At 45.1% G+C, this 18,152-nt stretch overlaps 1 protein-coding gene across 10 annotated transcripts in view; it reads left to right on the forward strand.

Moving 5' to 3' along the window:
* Window positions 1-18,152, forward strand: part of plcb1l (phospholipase C beta 1-like) — a 129,903-nt gene that overhangs the window by 55,161 nt on the left and 56,590 nt on the right. The gene's annotated exons all lie outside the window — the stretch shown is intronic.

Raw genomic sequence — 18,152 nt, forward strand, 5'->3', positions numbered from 1 at the left:
TATCGATCCACTCTTAGTATCCCCATCCAAAGGGAATTAACAGTTCAGGCTCACTTTGAGAAAACAGCAGGTGGAAATACAGCTTCAAAAACATGGACACTTCGAATCTCTTGAATGTTTCTGTTCTTTTTCTACTTTTGCACTCGCTGTGTCTATTAGTCTTTGTGTGGGTGTTCAAGTATCTGTGCCTTCATAAATGCCACTGCACATGCCTGTGCCACTTCAAGGTGTGCATGTCCTCTATGTTCTGAATACAGACTCTGCATCTTCAGAACTCTGCCCACACTGAATTAGAGCTGCAGGATAATTACTGTACTTATGAACCTGCCAGTTTCCATTGCCCAGGAGCTGTTTTTAGTGCCCCCCCTGAAAGACTGCCATTTGATGGACAGCTTTATTGTGGTTCATCCACCTCACAAATTGATGTGGATGAGTGTGTGGGTGGGAGTAATGACCAGAATACCTGGTGCATGCTGAGATGGAAGAAGTACATTTAAGTAACAAGGAGAACAAAAGCAAGCAACTTTATAAACTCCTGCCAATTTTTAAAACTTTGACCACTTACTTTGAATGAAATGGTACCAAAGGAGCATTTTATTGGTAGATCATCCCGCTTTGTTTTTACATTTAAAGTAATTTATTGAATAATTTGTTGCTTGGCTGTGGTACAGGGGGTTGTCTATTTAACGTCTTAACGTTTAGTCATAATTCAATATACTGAACCCCAAATGGCTCCTGCTAATGCTGTGTAAATTAGCATTTAAGTAGGTGATAATTCACCTTGTATATGGTTTTGTGATGATGGGTTATTGTTGACATGTAATGCTAAATGCTTGAAACACTAGATAGGCACTATCTTAACGTCGTCACCATTCATTAAATGTCGAACCTATAAGCAGATAATTTGACCAATATTTTACTTCCATTTCTATTTGAGTAATTTAGCAAATTGACATTTTTCTGAGATGCCAGAACTCAAAAGCTCTCCAAAATCTATCAGCCTTTTATTCTCTTTTTGACATTTCCCTATAATTAAAATGCTCCTCTCTGTCAGACTTGTCATACCACACACTTCTCATGCTTTTCTAAAGAAGTTGTCCAAGTGAGCTGTGTGTTTGAGTCGCCAGCTCAGCTGTTGGACTTGTGTCCCACTAACTTTCCCAGTGTTGTCCGGTGCCCCGCTCTAATGAGAAGTGTTGAGCTGGTGATTCGCAGCGGTTCATGCGGTGTTACCGAGGTGAGCTCCCTCCTGTCTGTGCCTCTGCCTTCCTGTCTGCCCAATTTGAGCTCAGCAAGGGAGAGGAAGAGAGCATGCCAAGAAGACTGCTTCCACCTCATCAAACCTGCCCCTTGCCCCCTCTGTCTCTCTGTCTTTCCTTCACAATGAGTCACACTCAGCGTGAATCGTCCCGTTGACTCTTTTCTTCAATCTCCTTCTAACATCCCTCCCTCAGACATCAGCCTGCTCTTAGAGGCTCACAAGTATCCATGCGTGCTCAAACGCAAATGTATGAACACATGTACAATTCAGGACCTCATTTTCCATTGCATTTACAGAATATGTGCACTTGTAACAGATTGTAATGCAGGTTATGTTCCCAGGATTTGAAGTGCAAAGGGACTCTCAGTGATATGGCTAGTCTCCTCTGTATAATTATCCTTATGTCCTACCCTCCAAGCTTTTATGTTCCCTCTTAATCCATGCTGGCTGTGTGCTTCCCTGCAGGTCTCTTATTCCCCGTGTTACCCCGGCATCTGCTACAAAAGTCTGCTTTGGGCCATTAATGGCAGTACAATCTTGTATTCTCCGGAGTCTCGTCAAGGTGTTGTTGGGAGTGGGTTGCTTAGAATGTGCACGTAAAGACTCAAACAGCTGTTGAAGAACCTTTTCTCAATGAAGTCTTTCTTTAGTGTTTTTAGTGACAGACATTGTTCTTGAAATTGAGTGAAAAACATCTACTTGCTTTATGGCTTCCCACTTTTTATCTGTACAGAACAGATGGCTTGAAAACTAAACAACAACACATTTATCTCCAAGACCATATTTTACGTTTTAAGTGTGGGCCAATGACACAAATGTAAGCACACCATTTTTCACCATAATCAACAAGTAGTGTTTTATGCATAAGTTATAGTAGTTACTATCAATTAAGATACACCATTTTGAATATTTATTTATTATATATCTTATTAATAGAGTTGGGAAATGATTGTCTGTTGATGTAGTGTGTTACCCTTCTTTCAACAATAAGGAGTTTGTTTGTTTGTTTGTTTGTTTGTCAGGATCATAGAAAAACTGGCCCGATTTAATGAAACATGGGGAAAGGGTGTAGCATGTGCCAAGGAAGACCCCATTCATTTCAGCCTTTCTTTGTTTATGTAAAATAAATAAAACATTTAAAATAGGCAGTTCTACTTATTTTCTGTATATTTAAAAATCTTCATATACTTTATGTAAAGACCTATATACGAAAATATATATGTTCCTTTATTTATCCAATTGAAAATATGAGAAGTCCTTGAACATTCCTTGTATCTTTAAACAGATACATTCAAAATGGGATTTGGTGCCACATAGATGCTCAGAGGCGTTGTAATAACCATTTAAATTCTGTACAGTAAGAGCTTTATTCAAAGTTTGTGGATGAATGTTTTCCACCACCATTTGGTTTAGTTTGACATCATATTTGTAAATTAAATATAAGATGTATTGTCCGTCTGCATCTGCATTTTGCACTTCTGTAGTGAAAGTGAAAATGCACTAAATGTGTCCTTTACTGTAAACCATTATTTCAGCTGTAATGTTTGAAGAACAATAATATAACTGAAGTGGTCACTACTCATATGCTTCTCATGTTACATTGGTGCCACAGCAGAGCAGATTTCTCAGAAATGTTCCAATTTCCTCCCCATTTCTGAAGAATTGTTCTCTTAAAAGCTCTGCGGTCATCATGTGCAGTCGATAGCAAATCATTTCATCTTTTGGTTTGAAAAGGATCGGATGTAGAGTTTAGCACCCTGAATTATCAGATGTTCTTTGAAGAAGGAAGTGGTATGAAATGGTATTACAGCAATTATGAAGCGCAATTATGTTGTGGTAATAGATGAGATATTTTCTTTAGGATGTGCACACAAAAGCAGACACAATACACACACCTCCAGCTCAGGAGATATGTTATTGAGGCGGGGAAAGTTCCTCTGGGGCTGATTCCAAATGTTTGTCGGATGACAGTTACATTCGATAATTTATTTGTTCTCTAAAGAAGAATGCGTTTCTCCACAATGCCACTGCAACCCAAATAAAACATCAAGAGTTCTCATTCGTAACACTCCGTTCGATGTCTCACTATGGGATGCCCCTCATCGCGGAGCAAACAGAAGCATCAATCTCATTACGTCAATCCTGATTGGCTGGTGATCTTGACGTCAGCGTCAGGGAATATACCCCCTATAAGTAGCTTGCGCTACGCCGCATGCATCATTCAAACACCTCTTCTCGCTTCAGAGCACATCTCTATTGGTAGCCGGGTTAGCTCACACAGTCCACAGACGGAACCAAGCTATCCAAGCTAACTTTGGTCGACGGGCGCTCGCCGGCTACTTCTATATATACTTCTGCAAGAAGACTGTTAATACTAACACACCAGTTAGTGTTGCAATCTACCTCGCCGTTTCTTTCTTCGGAATTAAAGGTAAGGTTTTGATTTTTCAAGCTGGTAACACACCTGTTACTAGCTTGCCTTTCCTCACTACCGACACCAAGGTAGCGGGGACGGTTTTTTCTTTTTCTCTCTCACACCAGAGGAGGGGAAGATAAAAAGGGTATTAACACACCAGTTAATATTCTTTGAGAATAAAATTCTACACCTTCGTTTTTTCTCCGGATTAACGACAGGTGGGGAAGGATTTTTTCTCAGCAACGTACCTGTTACGAGCGGGTCCTCTGCACGCCGTCACCACGCCGACCGAGATGGACGCTTCTCTCCCTCACACCAGAGGAGTCAGGAGGCTTGTTTGAGACGCGTTGCGGCTCGCCACGAAAGTAGACGAGAATAGCCGATCGCAGCCGGGGGAGGTCTCAAAAAGCTTGCCTGAAGTCGGACAGCTCCGAGTCGGCTTCTTCTTCTTCTTCTACTTCTTCGCCTTCTTCTTCTTCTTCTTCTCTCGGTTTTTTGGAGGATTGCAAACCACTTTAAGGTGCATACCGCCACCTCCGGAGTCGGCTTGACTCGGTTTGCATTTATAAAGAATGCACACATGTGTTTAATCGTTAATGTCAGATATGTACTAAGTAAATACATTTGTTCCTGCTCAAGATGACATTCAACTTTATTGTTATTGCACATATTACAGGTACTGAGACAACGAAATGCAGTTTAGCTTCCAACCAGGAGTGCAACAAGCAGTAAAGTGAAAAGTAATGTACACAATGTACAGGATAAAATATAGAATTAATTTAATGATGAATAAACAGTGAGGGGTATGAATACACTAGATATACACAGCAGCCTGTGAGCAGTGTGAACAGTGTGTATGAATATGCTAAGATATATAAAGTATGAAAACGGTAAGCAGTGCAAGTATAGTATAACATATATAGATATTAATTTCATGATGATAAACATTGTGGAACAATGATGAAAAATGTGAATGAAAGTGGCGATGTAAAACTGACACCAAACAACAACTTTTGCCGAGCCAATTGGAGAGTTTCATCAGCAGCACGGGGTAAAAACCACCAATGAGCACTCAGCTCGAGATACCAGCGAGTCGTTTCCCATCAAGCAGTTCCCCTCCACAGCCCGTGGAGAGGAACTGCGCCGCCACGCCGCGCCTCGCTCTCAAGGCTGCGGGCGTCTTTGTCCCGCGAGATTTCAACGTCTCATGTGAGCGAGCCTCCAGAGCAAGTCGGACAAAATGACTAACCATCATGCAACGCACGAGCAAGACGTTGATCGAAATTGCGCAGGTCTCGCTTGTCTCAAACAAGCCTAGGGACTCGGAGCCTCGGCTCTGCGGCTGCGGGTTGAAGATATCAGGCACAGACTCACACCAGGTCTGCTCGTCCTGCATCGGGCTGGAACACGCCCAGGAGGCTATCGACAACCCCGGCTCGTGCGGGCATTGTGCCCGCTTCACCATCAAGAGCCTCCGCCGACGGCTAGCACGCCAAGCTAGCTTGTCGGGACAGGACCCCCTCATGTCCGCTGTTTCGCCGGCCGGCAATCAAGACGTGGGGGCGTCCGCCGCGGAGATTGAGCCCCGCGCTGTGTCAGGCTGGGGCTCAATAACAGCGGCAGCTGCTGAACCGGAGCCCCGCGCTGTGTCAAGCTGGGGCTCCCAACTGGACTTCACCATGGTCTCTCCCGCGGATGATGTCCTGGAGTTGGACTACATGGAGGACGAAGAGGATACCTCTGAGTTCCTCCTGTCCGACTCGGATGAGCAAGACGATGATGTCTTCGTGTCATCAGCTCAGGCTGCAAAGTCGGGAGCGATGGCTGCTCTCCCGGGCGATAGCGCACCAGCTTCGCCCTGTCTGAGCATGGACCTGCAGGCCGTGTGTCAACGTGCCGCGTCCAGGCTGGACATCCCATGGCCTGAAATGGCCAAGGAGACCTCCAGGTCTCGCTACGAGGGGAAGACTTTGCCCCAAGCAGCGAGGACAAAGAGGCAGCTCCTTCCAGTCTTCCCGGAGATGCTGGACAAGGTGTCGGTATCGTGGAGAGACCGCCCCTTCAGTAATAAGGCCCCAATCCAGGGTGCCTCCTCCCTGGACTGTGACGGTATGGAGAGGCTCGGCCTGCTCCGCATGCCGCCCATGGAACCGCTGGTGGCAGCCCACCTCCAACCGAGGCTGGCTCTGACACCAAGCAGGAACCCCACGCTACCGGTGAAGGCAGACCGGTTCCAGTCAGCAATGACGGAACGGGCCTATAAAGCCGCAGCGTTGTCCGCCAGGGCACTCAATGTCTCCTCACTGCTGACCGCCTACCAGGCGGAGCTCTGCGAGGACCTATCGAGCAAACCTGTGCCGGCCGTATGGGACGAGATCGCAGCGATCGCGGACATTTGCCTCCGTGTGCAGCGCTGTGCAGTCCAGGCCACGGGCAAAGTCATGGGCATAATGGTGGTACAGGAGAGAGCCAGGTGGCTCAACCTGACCAACCTCCCAGACCGGGAAAAGGAGGATGTTCTTGACATGCCTATCGTTCCCGAGGGTATTTTCGGCTCCGCTTTAGTCTCGATGCAGCGGCGATGTGAGTCGAAAAAGAAGGAAGATGAGGCCCTCCACCTCTGTCTCCCCCGAAGGGTCCAGCCGCTACCTGTGACGGTCTCGCGGCAGTCCTTCGCCCAAGTTGCCTCACGTCCTGCCCGGTTCAAGGTACCGAGGCAGCAGAGGCCACAGCCCGCCCCGAGTCCCCAGCCCAGACAGGAGACGAAGACGAGCTGGCCGAGGAAATCTCCGGTTTCGGCAGCTGCTGTTCAGGCACAGCCGACTCAGATTTTCGGTCACCAGTCGAGGAAGAAGAAGCGGGCGGCCTGACAGCCTCCTCTCCTCTCCTCGGCGACAGAGCTGGAAGTTCCCTGTTCCCCAGCTCCAGATGTGTTTTCGGGGTGCCACCAGGCCTCCATCTTCCCGCCGCCTCGAGTGATGCCGCAACGCCATCCTCAAGTTCGCGCCAGAAGGGAAACAGACTTAATACCAGAGACAGCGAGTTCTGCTATCTGCCTAAGTCACAAAAACACATGTCACAATTGTTGTTGTTTTCAAATAAACTATTTTTCACTGTCGCATCCAGGCTTCAAGCCGAGGGCGCAGTCCAAAAAAATGAAAAGAAAGACAATAAAAACAATAAACAGTCTGTCGCCTGTCCCTCCTTTGAGAGCAGCTACGGCCTCTCTCAAAAGGCGGATATTAGACGGGTCTGTGAAGGCACCACCGCCATGCGCATGCGCAGTGACGACTGGGGTTATAGATTTAGTAAGTATTTCCTCATTCCCAAACGGGGAGGGAACGGAATTCGGCCAATACTAGATTTGAGGGCTCTGAACAAATATCTAAAAAGATACAAATTCAGAATGCTCACTCACACATCTCTGCTGCGTCTCGTGCGACAAAACGACTGGTTTACATCAGTCGACCTGAAAGATGTGTATTTCCACATCCCAGTATATTACCCACACAGGAAATATCTGAGGTTCGCATTTCAGGGGATCTGTTACGAATACAGAGTACTTCCCTCCGGTCTGTCTCTCAGTCCAAGAGTGTTTGTACGGTGTACGGAAGCCGCGATAGCCCCGTTAAGACAACAGGGTATTCGCCTGGCAACCTACCTAGACGACTGGCTGCTTCTCGCTAAGTCGGAAAAGGAGGCTATTAGGCAGACAAATGTCCTCGTAAAGCACCTGCTCAACCTGGGTTTCATAATAAACACAGAAAAGAGCATGTTGTGCCCGGCACAGACTGTACTCTTCCTGGGTTTACACCTGAACTCGTTGCCCTTTACAGCCCGCCTGACAGCGGAAAGAGTGAAAGCTTTCAGAGCTTGCCTCGCTCATTTCCAGCTGCGCAAACATGTTATTTTCAGATCATGCCTGCGGTTACTGGGACTCATGGCGTCAGCCATCCTGGTCGTACAACTGGGACGGTTACACATGAGGGAGTTTCAGCGCTGGGTAGCCGCTCTAAAACTAAACCCGCGCGGAGAGTGATGGTTACTGTGGAATGCGTAATGGCACTGCGCCACTGGCTGCACCCGACTTTTCTGGTACGGGGCGTGCCTATGGGTGCTGTCCTTTCACGGAAGGTGGTCACCAGAGATGTATGTCTGACAGGCTGGGGAGGTATTTACAAAGGTCATCCGGTGAGGGGTCTCTGGAGCAGACACCTCTAGCGGTCGCACATAAATTACCTGGAGCTTTTAGCGGTGTTCCTCACCCTAAAACGCTTTCTGCCTTTTCTCAGAGGACACCATGTCCTCATGAGGATGGACAATACGACCACAATATCGTATATAAACCGACAAGGGGGTTTGCGCTCTCTCCAGTTACACATGCTGGCACGCAAACTGATCTTGTGAAGCTGCGGCTGTCTCCTCTCTCTGAGAGCGACGCACGTACCGGGTGTGATGAACCTCGGGGCAGACCTGCTGTCCAGAGGTGTACCACTATATGCAGACTGGACTCTACATCCAATGGTTGTGAGACAGCTGTGGGTGCGTTACGGCCGAGCCGCGGTAGATCTGTTCGCATCAAAAGAAAATGCTCACTGTCAGCTTTTCTTTTCAATGCGCGATCAAAACGCACCATTAGGCGTGGACGCGCTCGCGCACAATTGGCCTCCGGTCCTCCTGTACGCGTTTCCACCCCTGGCTCTGATACCCCCAACTCTGGCCAGAGTGAGGCAACGGCAACACACAATGATCCTGATAGCTCCGCACTGGCCTGCAATGTACTGGCTGGCGGAGATATATCAGCTGCTGTGCGGTCAGCCGTGGCAGCTCCCCCTACGCAGAGACATACTGTCTCAGGCGGGGGGGACGATCTTTCACCCACACCCGGAGTGCATGGCCCTATGGGCCTGGCCCATGAGTGGTATAATCTGAATGCAGTGGGTCTCCCGCAGAAGGTGATAAACACTATTCAGAGTGAGAGAGCTTCCTCCACTAGGTCTCTTTATGACTGTAAGTGGAGGGTGTTTGAGGACTGGTGCCTTCAAAAAGGGCACACCTCTTTTCAATGCCCTGTGGGAGTGATTTTATCATTTCTACAGGACCTAATTGATAAACACAGAGCTTTCTCCACAATCAAAGTCTACCTGGCTGCTATTGCTGCATGCCATGTGGGTTTTGAGGGTAAGACGGCCGGCCAGCATCCTCTGGTCTGCCGTTTTATGAAGGGAGCTCGCAGGCTCCTTCCTGTTTCCAGGTCACTGGTGCCCTTATGGGACTTGACAGTGGTTTTAGATGGGCTCACTCGAGCCCCATTTGAACCCCTGGAAGAAGCTGACATGAAGCACCTGTCACTCAAGACAGTGCTGTTACTGGCCCTGGCATCCGCCAAGCGAGTCAGTGACATTCATGCGCTATCTGTACATCCTTCATGCACTCAGTTCGCCCGAGGGTTAACGAGAGTGTTGCTGAAGCCCAACCCTGCCTTTATACCTAAGGTGGTTGGTTCATGTACCCCCATTGACATTGAGGCATTTCCTCCGCCGCTGTGTCCCTCCGGGGAACAGCAGCCGAATTTGCTATGTCCAGTCCGTTCTTTACGCACTTATATGGACAGATCAAAAGAGTTTCGTCATAATGACCAACTCTTTGTGTCCTGGGCTAACCCTCAGAAGGGCAAGCCTGTTACTAAGCAACGGCTCTCTCACTGGATTGTGGAGGCAATTGCTTTGGCTTACACGAGTCAGGGTCTGCAGGCACCTTCGGGTTTGCGTGCTCATTCGACTCGTGGTCTGGCTACATCCTGGGCTTTGTTCAAGGGTGTTTCCATCCAAGACATTTGTGCAGCGGCGAGCTGGTCCTCGCCGCTCACTTTTGTCCGCTTTTACAGATTAGACGTCTCTGCTCCCAGTGTGGCCCATGCAGTGCTGGGCCCCCTGTTGAGTTAGAGCTCTAACTGTTAAATTCTGGTTGGGTTTGGTGATTTTCGAGATAAGCTCGTCTGGCAATACGGGAGCTACAATATCCCATAGTGAGACATCGAACGGAGTGTTACGAATGAGAACTATAGGTTACTTACGTAACCCCAGTTCTCAGAGTAACATGAAGTGAGATGTCTCACCAGATGGCCCTCCTTGCTATGGTGAAGCGAGAAGAGGTGCTTATTTTGAATGATGCATGCGGCGTAGCGCAAGCTACTTATAGGGGGTAGATTCCCTGACGCTGACGTCAAGATCACCAGCCAATCAGGATTGGCGTAATGAGATTGATGCTTCTGTTTGCTCCGCGATGAGGCGCATCCCATAGTGAGACATCTCACTTCATGTTACTCTGAGAACTGGGGTTACGTAAGTAACCTATAGTTTTAATATGTGTATGGCAGACTCAGGTGGGAGTTTTAACCATTTTAAGTTATAGCTATCAACTGCTGTCAGACATCTGCAGAAAACACTGTAAAAAACGTGCAGGTGCTTTTCAAACTTCATCTAAATGTAATCTTCTGTAGCTGGATGTTTTTAGTATTTTCAACTCAAGAATCTTTGCAATTTCTAAATAAATACACTGCTTAGAATATCCTTAAAAATTGCATATGCATTACTTATCATTTATGCAACACATTCATTGAAAACAGCACTCCGCAGATTTTCAAAATGTAATCTGTGAAAATTCTACTCCAATATATTATTTGAGTTTCACTGAGTGGATTTAGGAGTAGAATTATGAATTTATAAAAGCTTCATGAAAATACATCAACCTCAACTTCCTACATTTCCTTTTCTAAATTGTTGCCTGGAATTCAGCTGTCCAGCAGGTGTAATGACATTCTGACAGAAGTCTAGCTGTGCAGTACAATTTAAGTCTGATCGGTAGAATGAATTGCTGTAATAAGTGTATGCGGTCCGTTATGGTAAAATGAGAAATAAAGCTAATAAAATCTTTTTTTTTTTTACTTTCAACAAAGATTTGTAGTGCTAAGTTCCACTGTGCTTCCTTACATGATTAGCGTTGGGTGTGAATGTTCCCCAAGACATGGAATTGGGTACCTGTCAGCACAAGTTATGGCTGATGGGCTGGCCTTTTGGAAACGGTCTGATATGTGCTCTCCGTCTCCCCTCTGTCAAACTCCGCCATCTCTCGCTTCAAGTCTCACTGCTTTCAGGGTTAATGAGATGCCCCTGTGGAAAGGCTCCATAAAGGGGTTGTTAAGTCCTATGAGCTTTCCAACCTCCTCCCACGCTTTTTCTCAACATCAATGTGACGCATGAGTGCCAACGACGCATCGTCAACCTGTTTCCAGTGGAGAGCTAATGATGATCTGAAGCTTTGCTCTAATCAGTTCTATCACTTCTTGACGATTAAACCCCTGGATCAAACACATGAAACGAGGAGGGTTAGGGGCTGCAGAAATAATTGTGTTTTTTTTCGCCATCACAAAATGGACTAGAACAACATTCAAATCGTTTTGCTGACAAGGTGTGTAACATTTTTAATTTAAATTAAGCTTTGAAGAGCCAACCCAGCCATACAAATAGATTTCTTCTCTTAAAAAAGCACACAATTGTATCTATGTTTTTCAATGATAATGATAATAATGATGCAAAAAATGATAATATATCGTTTATAAAACCTAGTTATGTTTTCCAGTTCGTGCAGCCCTAGTTTGGAGTTTATATTATTTTCCGTTTTTCTGCCTATGATATGCATCCTTGACCTGTGTTTGCTGACGCCTCATTGATGGACAGTAGCCAACCCAGCTGCATGACAGGCAACAGAGCCAGATGGCTTAAAGTCAAATAAGCATCATTTTAAGTAATTATCATCATTTTGGCACATTCAACCAGTGGCGAACCCTTTTCCCACTCTTGAGAAGGTTCTTTTTGGCTTCCGACTTCGGGACTTCACACAAACAAGAATGCGTGCACACTGGGTTTGGTTCCATAGCCAGTGATGCATAACCTGACAGCTGACTGATGAAGCGCTGACCTTTTACTCCTGGCCTTGTGGGCAATTCTCCGCCTCATGAAACTGTGGCAGGCTGCATCCACTGACACTTGAGTGCTCAAATGAATTATGATCATGTGGGAGAATAATAAAAAGAAGCAGTGACTGAGAGCCTCAGAGATGAGGGGATGGGAGTAGGAAGGAGGGGTGGGGGATCAAAGACTCCTTCCTGATCCCTCTCTGATTACCTCGCCCTTTCCATCTTCTGTTCCTTCTCTCTGATCATGTTTACAATGCGGCTGTTTGTCGGAGGTTTATCTTCAGCTTATTCTCAGTGTGTACGCGCTGAACCCTATGGTGGCCGAGTTTCACCCCAAGCTGAGGCAGTTTAAGAATATGAAACTGCAGAGCTGTGATGGAGCAGACACTCTCCCATCTTCATATGAAAGGCTGCTCTATTGAAGCTGAATCAAACGCACCGTTTGATCAGCAGAAAAGCTTTAAAGCTGAAATACATGATTTCCCTTGTAACACAAATGATACAGTAGTTCCTCACTTTGAAGGTGTTTTTTGTTGCTTTTAAGGGGGTGTTGTATATGGCTTTTTTTTTTTATGGCTTCCATTATTTATCAGCTTATTGACCTTTGTTTTTTGAAAGAAAAAGAAAATGTAATGCAATGCATAAGGTCACTCTGTGCTGACATTTTGAACATTTAGCTGTAGTAAGGGTACATGCCGCACATACATCATCATTTACATATGCAATACATTCACTTTTACAATATGTGTTTACTTGAAAATGAAAGTGAAATGTAAGATATCTGTATGCTTAAAGAATGTGATGTCTTCATTTGTGCGACTGTGGGTCTGTGTGTACGTGATAAGGAAGGTCATTTGCAGGAAGCAGCTTTAGCTTAGCGAGCAAGACGGGGCTCTTTCTTCTAATGGGATCAATGTCTTGATGCTTTCTGTCTGTGTAAGTTATGATGTGGCTAATGTTTCAAACATGCTCCACAGATGCAGCGTGACCCTCTTAAATAATTGACTTCAGGAGAGGGAGATGTTTTCCGGTTAGCTTTGCTGTGGATGAAAACCTCTGCAGACTCTGTGACTCATACTGGCAGATCAACCAAAATGTTAAATAACCAATACAAATGCATGCACACTCGGTTTGGACACACACACAAAGCACTTGAACAGGCACTTCAGATGACATCAAAATGTCTTCAAGGTAATTGACTTAAGGGAGATCATCATCCACCCACCACTTCACATCCATTCCCACATATTGGTACGTAAAAATGAGCGTCTGCACAGTATTTGTGTGGCAGAATCAGCACATAACCCCCGGCTTGATATCCCATCATTTCTTTCCAAATGCCCGAGGCTCTTCACTGCCTCCACCAGCAGCGTCTTGCCGCTCTGTTGGTTAGTAAGGCTAGCCAGCAGCAGGAGAGCGCCTGCTTGTAACCTGCAGTTCTGCTCTGCACTGTCACAGCTTCATACGTTTAGATGTGCTCCTCTGAATACAGATATACATTCTTTATTACTTTAAAGCCCTTAGGCTCAGGATAGGTCATGTTTATCTCAACTTGTGGAGCTCTGGGGTCGATGAAGCCATAATTGGGTATTTTGTTTGATGAGGGGATTAGCAATTCATGAGGTGTGTAAAAGGTGCGAGGTCACATGAGGTGAAACACAGCAGATGATGATCTGTTTACACCAGGTTCCAAATGCAACATGCAGCTTCTATAAATAATGTAATATTTAGTATTTCTGTCCACCAAAATCGTAAACCCCTGACATCAAGTCTTAAGCTCTCTGCTTCTTAAACGTCCTTTCATTTCAATCAATCAATCAATCAATCAATCAATCAATCAATGTTTATTTATATAGCCCAATATCACAAATGTTACATTTGTCTCAGAGGACTTCACAGTTTGTACAGAATATCAGTATGACAATACAACATCCTCTGTCCTTAGACCCTCACATCGTATAAGGAAAAACTTCCGGAGAAAACCCACAGTTTAAAGGGAAACATGGGAGAAACCTCAGGGAGAGCAACAGAGGAGGGATCCCTCTCCCAGGACGGACAGACGTGCAATAGATGCCGTGTGTAAATCGTGCACTTTCACAAGTGCAGATGCTTCAAAAATGTAGTCTGAAGTGATGCAAACTCTGCAGCCTGGCGGGGTCAGATAAAGTGCACTCATCCTTAAGATGCCAAGCAAAATGGCATTTTTTTTGCTTTGTGAAGTTTATGTATTGTGATAGTTGGTACATGAAGTAGCTCTGAAGATACTGTAAGATCAATTTGTACACCAGCAGCACCTTCTTTGAACAAGGCACTGTTTAAAGCAGCTATCCTCGACGTCTAATCAATTATTTCAAACAGCCCCGGCATTTTTTCTTTACGGCAAACACTTCAAAAAAGAAAAAAAAAAGTTGCCCTACAAGCGCATCTGTTCCTCAAGCATAATCTTCTCTGCCTATTTTGAAGTGAATCTCTGCGGGGTTGACTTAAGTTTTTAACATCTGGCATCACATCTGTGGCACATTTCACACATTGAAGGCAAGTATTGAGTGGCATGTGTGTAGGTGGATAGGCCATCATCAATCATTCATATCGACATTTCCTTTGATATGATGTTGCAGGGATATCCCGGCCTACGAATCAAATTCTACAGACTAAGCAACAAATATCTTTGGTACAGATCCTCTTGAAAAGATAAAACCATAATCATTTAATATATTTTTCAATGATAACGATAAATATGATGCAGAGATGATCAGTTCTCTAATATCATGAGTTACCATACATGTATATCACAATTGCAATATCAGTCGAAATATATATTTTTCCAAATCGTCAGCCTTAGACTGCACGCACTCATTTGAAAGTGTGTGCATTCGTGTGTCTGGATTTATTACAACTCGAGTTGAATGCATGTGTGCTCTACTTTATGTTAGTATGTGTGTGTTTGGACAGGTGCCATGCAGCAGGTTTAATGACGAGGTGAGGTTGGCTTCCCTCTGCCGATCTAGATCTATTCCCCCGGCGCCCAACAGAGTGTGACACAGTTTATTGCATGGCTGGTGACAGTTAGGGCCTTGTGACAAACTAAGGCAGGAAGAGGAAGTGTTGTTATTTCCTCAGGCTGCCACTCCACCTGAATACTAATGGTACATCCACACCGGTTCTGTCGCGTTGAAGCTTACCGGACACACAAGCACGCGGTTTGATTGACTAGCGCTTGTACTGGCATATGATTTGATTGGCTGGGGTTTCCGTCGACGCTTGAAAAGTTGAACTTTTTTCAACTTTGGAAACGAGCAACGGAGGCAAAGCGATGCGACGGAACCACAATGCGGTTCACCCCATTCAAAGGGAATGGGAAGCGTCTCCGTTGAAGCATGCAACGGAACCGTGTGGACGTTACGTAAGTGACTGAGAAGAGCTCCAGTGCTGGCACCCCATCTGCTAACATGCACCATGTATGCCTGAATAAACACACAAATATTCACACTCTAAATGGAGAAGGCATTCACATCAGTGGTCAAAGACTGTGAAGTGTCCTCTTGCTTCATCCAAAAACCCATCCAACCCCCACCCATAGCCTGTTTGGCTGTAAATCTTCCATCTTTGTGGTGACTGGGTCCTCAGGCATGTCTCCAATGGCTCCCACAATGCACCAGCACAAATTACATTTCACTCACATGGCTGGGCCCCCTCATCCGTTCTTCTCTCCTCTTGGCTTTATCCCTCTTTCTCTTCATTTTTCCTCCTTTCGTCCTCCTCCTACGCCCCCCTCCATCCCCCGACATCAGCTCGTTTTTCTCCCACTGAGTCCTTCCCCAACATAACTGCTGATGAATCTCCAGTTGATGTGCTGTGAGTGCCTGCAGCTCCCAGATCAGTCCTCTGCTGACTGCGACGTACAAGGAGATGAGCTGCATGTTGGGATAATGGCTACAAGTAGCTTCAAAACAATATCAAATTGTATTGACATTCAAGCGCTGTAAAAGATGAAATATACATCTTACTGTCGTCTCGACTGTTCTCAGAAGCCTTTGATCTGCGGCAGTCTGCCAAAGCATCCCTCAAAGGGTTGCATTGCATTGTGTGTTTTAGGAAATTGAAAGTGGCTTTTTATGCTTTGATTGATGGGGCTGGTGGCTTTCAGATTTCATAAGTGGACAGTGATGGATGCAAGTTTAAATCAGCACTTTGTCTTCCATTGATTGGTGGTCATGGATGGAGTCATGTAACTCTAAATGTCTGCTAATCAGAAAACACTCGGAAACAGTTTTTTGAGCTAATTCAATTGAAGTAATCCAATATTGATTTGACAAATGTATAACATTGGAGAGACTTCATGTATTATAGAGAATCATCCCAAGCTTAACACAACCTTAACACTTACCAAATACCCTAAATACCAAATGTATCCAACCCTAACTTCTAAAAGGTCCCAAAAACAATAACTTCATAAGTCTAAACATTGGTTTAAATTAGGTAAGACATGATAAACACAGACACATTAAAAGTGAAGAACATTTATTAAACGTCTTTCAGAGGAGTAGACTTTTTTAGAATGTGCAGTAATGTAGCTCTCCATGCAGCCATATACAACCACAAATTATGTTATGAGATGCAGTCAGACAAAGTTTGAGGGGAGACTTTCTTAAATAAAGAAAATGTATTACGTCAGAAAAGTTCAGCATGATAATAATGGGTGCCACTGAGCCGCACAATTTGATTGGGGGGCGTGAGGGACATGTAGAGGACATTTATCAGCGGGACACAAGACACAATACTCTTTGTTTGATTGGTTAAATGTGTGGGAGCTCATTTGCTTTCACTGCAAAATCCTTTACAGAGCTTTTTTGTTGTGTTAATTAAGCCGGAGCCTCCATTTTGTAGCTTGTGCACTGTGCCGCGAAAGAGAGAAAAAGATCATTGCTATTCCTCTCTTGTACCTCAGAGGCATTGTTTTTTTTTTTTTTATATGATTCACACTAAAGATGAGCTGCTTAAATGTATATTTGCTGAAATTAGTTTAGTTTTTCTCAGACAGTTGCCTCTGCGGAATACAAATCCTTCAGAGTTTTTCTCTGTGAGTACTGAACTGTTGCCAGCACCCAATGTTGTGTTACAACAGACAACAGACGTTTTTCAACAGGCTCATTTAACCTGCTGCTGTTTGCTGGATGATGAAGGTTGCAGGGAATTAAAGTTGTATTAAATCTGAAAATTGCAGCGCTCGAGGTTGAGATGATTTCCTCCATGAATTAGCACTATTTGCGGAAGCATTTAATAAAAAACGTATCTGAACAAATACAGCGTCCTCATGGGATCTCTTCAGCTAAGTGAATACAGATTATTCTTGGTCACGAGGCTGTGCTGAGCATTGGCTGCTGTTCTTACCATCTTCCACTGTCTGATTGAAAGTAAGATAAACAAGAGGAGGTTTTATTAAGCCCTGAAACAAGGGTTAGGGTTATCAAAGTTTGAATACCATTAAGCACTCTGAATTTGGAGAGCTATCATGGGGTCGTTGATAGTAAATAACATCATAAGGGCGGCAGATTGATTGTCCACCAATAGGAAAGTTTGTAGTTCAATATCCAGCACAGGCAGTCAACATGTCCATGGCCCAATTCCAAACCACGCCCTACACCCTACCCCTCCGTGACGGAGTGACACTTGCAGCTAAACGAGGCTCTCTCCTGTCAGATGGAGGGTGTAAATACATCGGCAAGCTTTGGGACAAACTCCCCCTCTCTCCCGTAACTGTATGTAACAACGCTTTTAAATCAGCATCTCTTGGACAAATAAAATAAAAATGAATAACTAAAATAAAACTCCAAACATCTTTAATTGTGTAATTCTTTTTTGTTAAGCTCTTGAGTCCGGTCAGGTAGGGCAGCAGGTGAAGTCAGCACCAATGCAGACTCGCTGTTTGAGGGCTTGATAGCCCACTCCCCCTCCACAGTTGTTGGTTTGGAACAGCACTTAATGTGGCGGACCCTCCTCGCGAACCTGCAAACGGAGGGGTAGTGTGTAGGGCTAGGGTGTAGGGGGTGGATTGGAATTGGGCCCATGTGTCCTTGGGCAAGATACTTTAACCTAAATTGATCCCAATGCCATGGCCAATTGTTTATGAATGTTTGTGAATGTTAGTTTTCTTGAGCATCTGCCTCGGTATGATTGTGGTTGAATGTTAGTCCCTATGCAAAATTATTATTAGCCCTTGCAAAAACATGAAAAGCGTCTTATAAATGCTGCTTTAAAACATTATACCTCTACATATACCAGCAAGTTCATCAGTGTCATTCTTTCAATATCAGTTCAACACTTTCAGCTCCTTTAATTAGTTTACACTTGAAATGTGCCACATCATAGCTCTGCTTAACCCACCTTGTTTGCCTCTGATATGAGAGTCACTTTGAGATCTACTGGGGCTGCGGTGTCTCCCCTCGCTCCCCACACCCTCCGCCTCTCACAACTGACCTCTCATTAGTCACATAAAT

This window comes from Notothenia rossii (genome assembly GCF_949606895.1).
Source record: "Notothenia rossii genome assembly, chromosome: 8".
Classification (NCBI taxonomy): domain Eukaryota; kingdom Metazoa; phylum Chordata; class Actinopteri; order Perciformes; family Nototheniidae; genus Notothenia; species Notothenia rossii.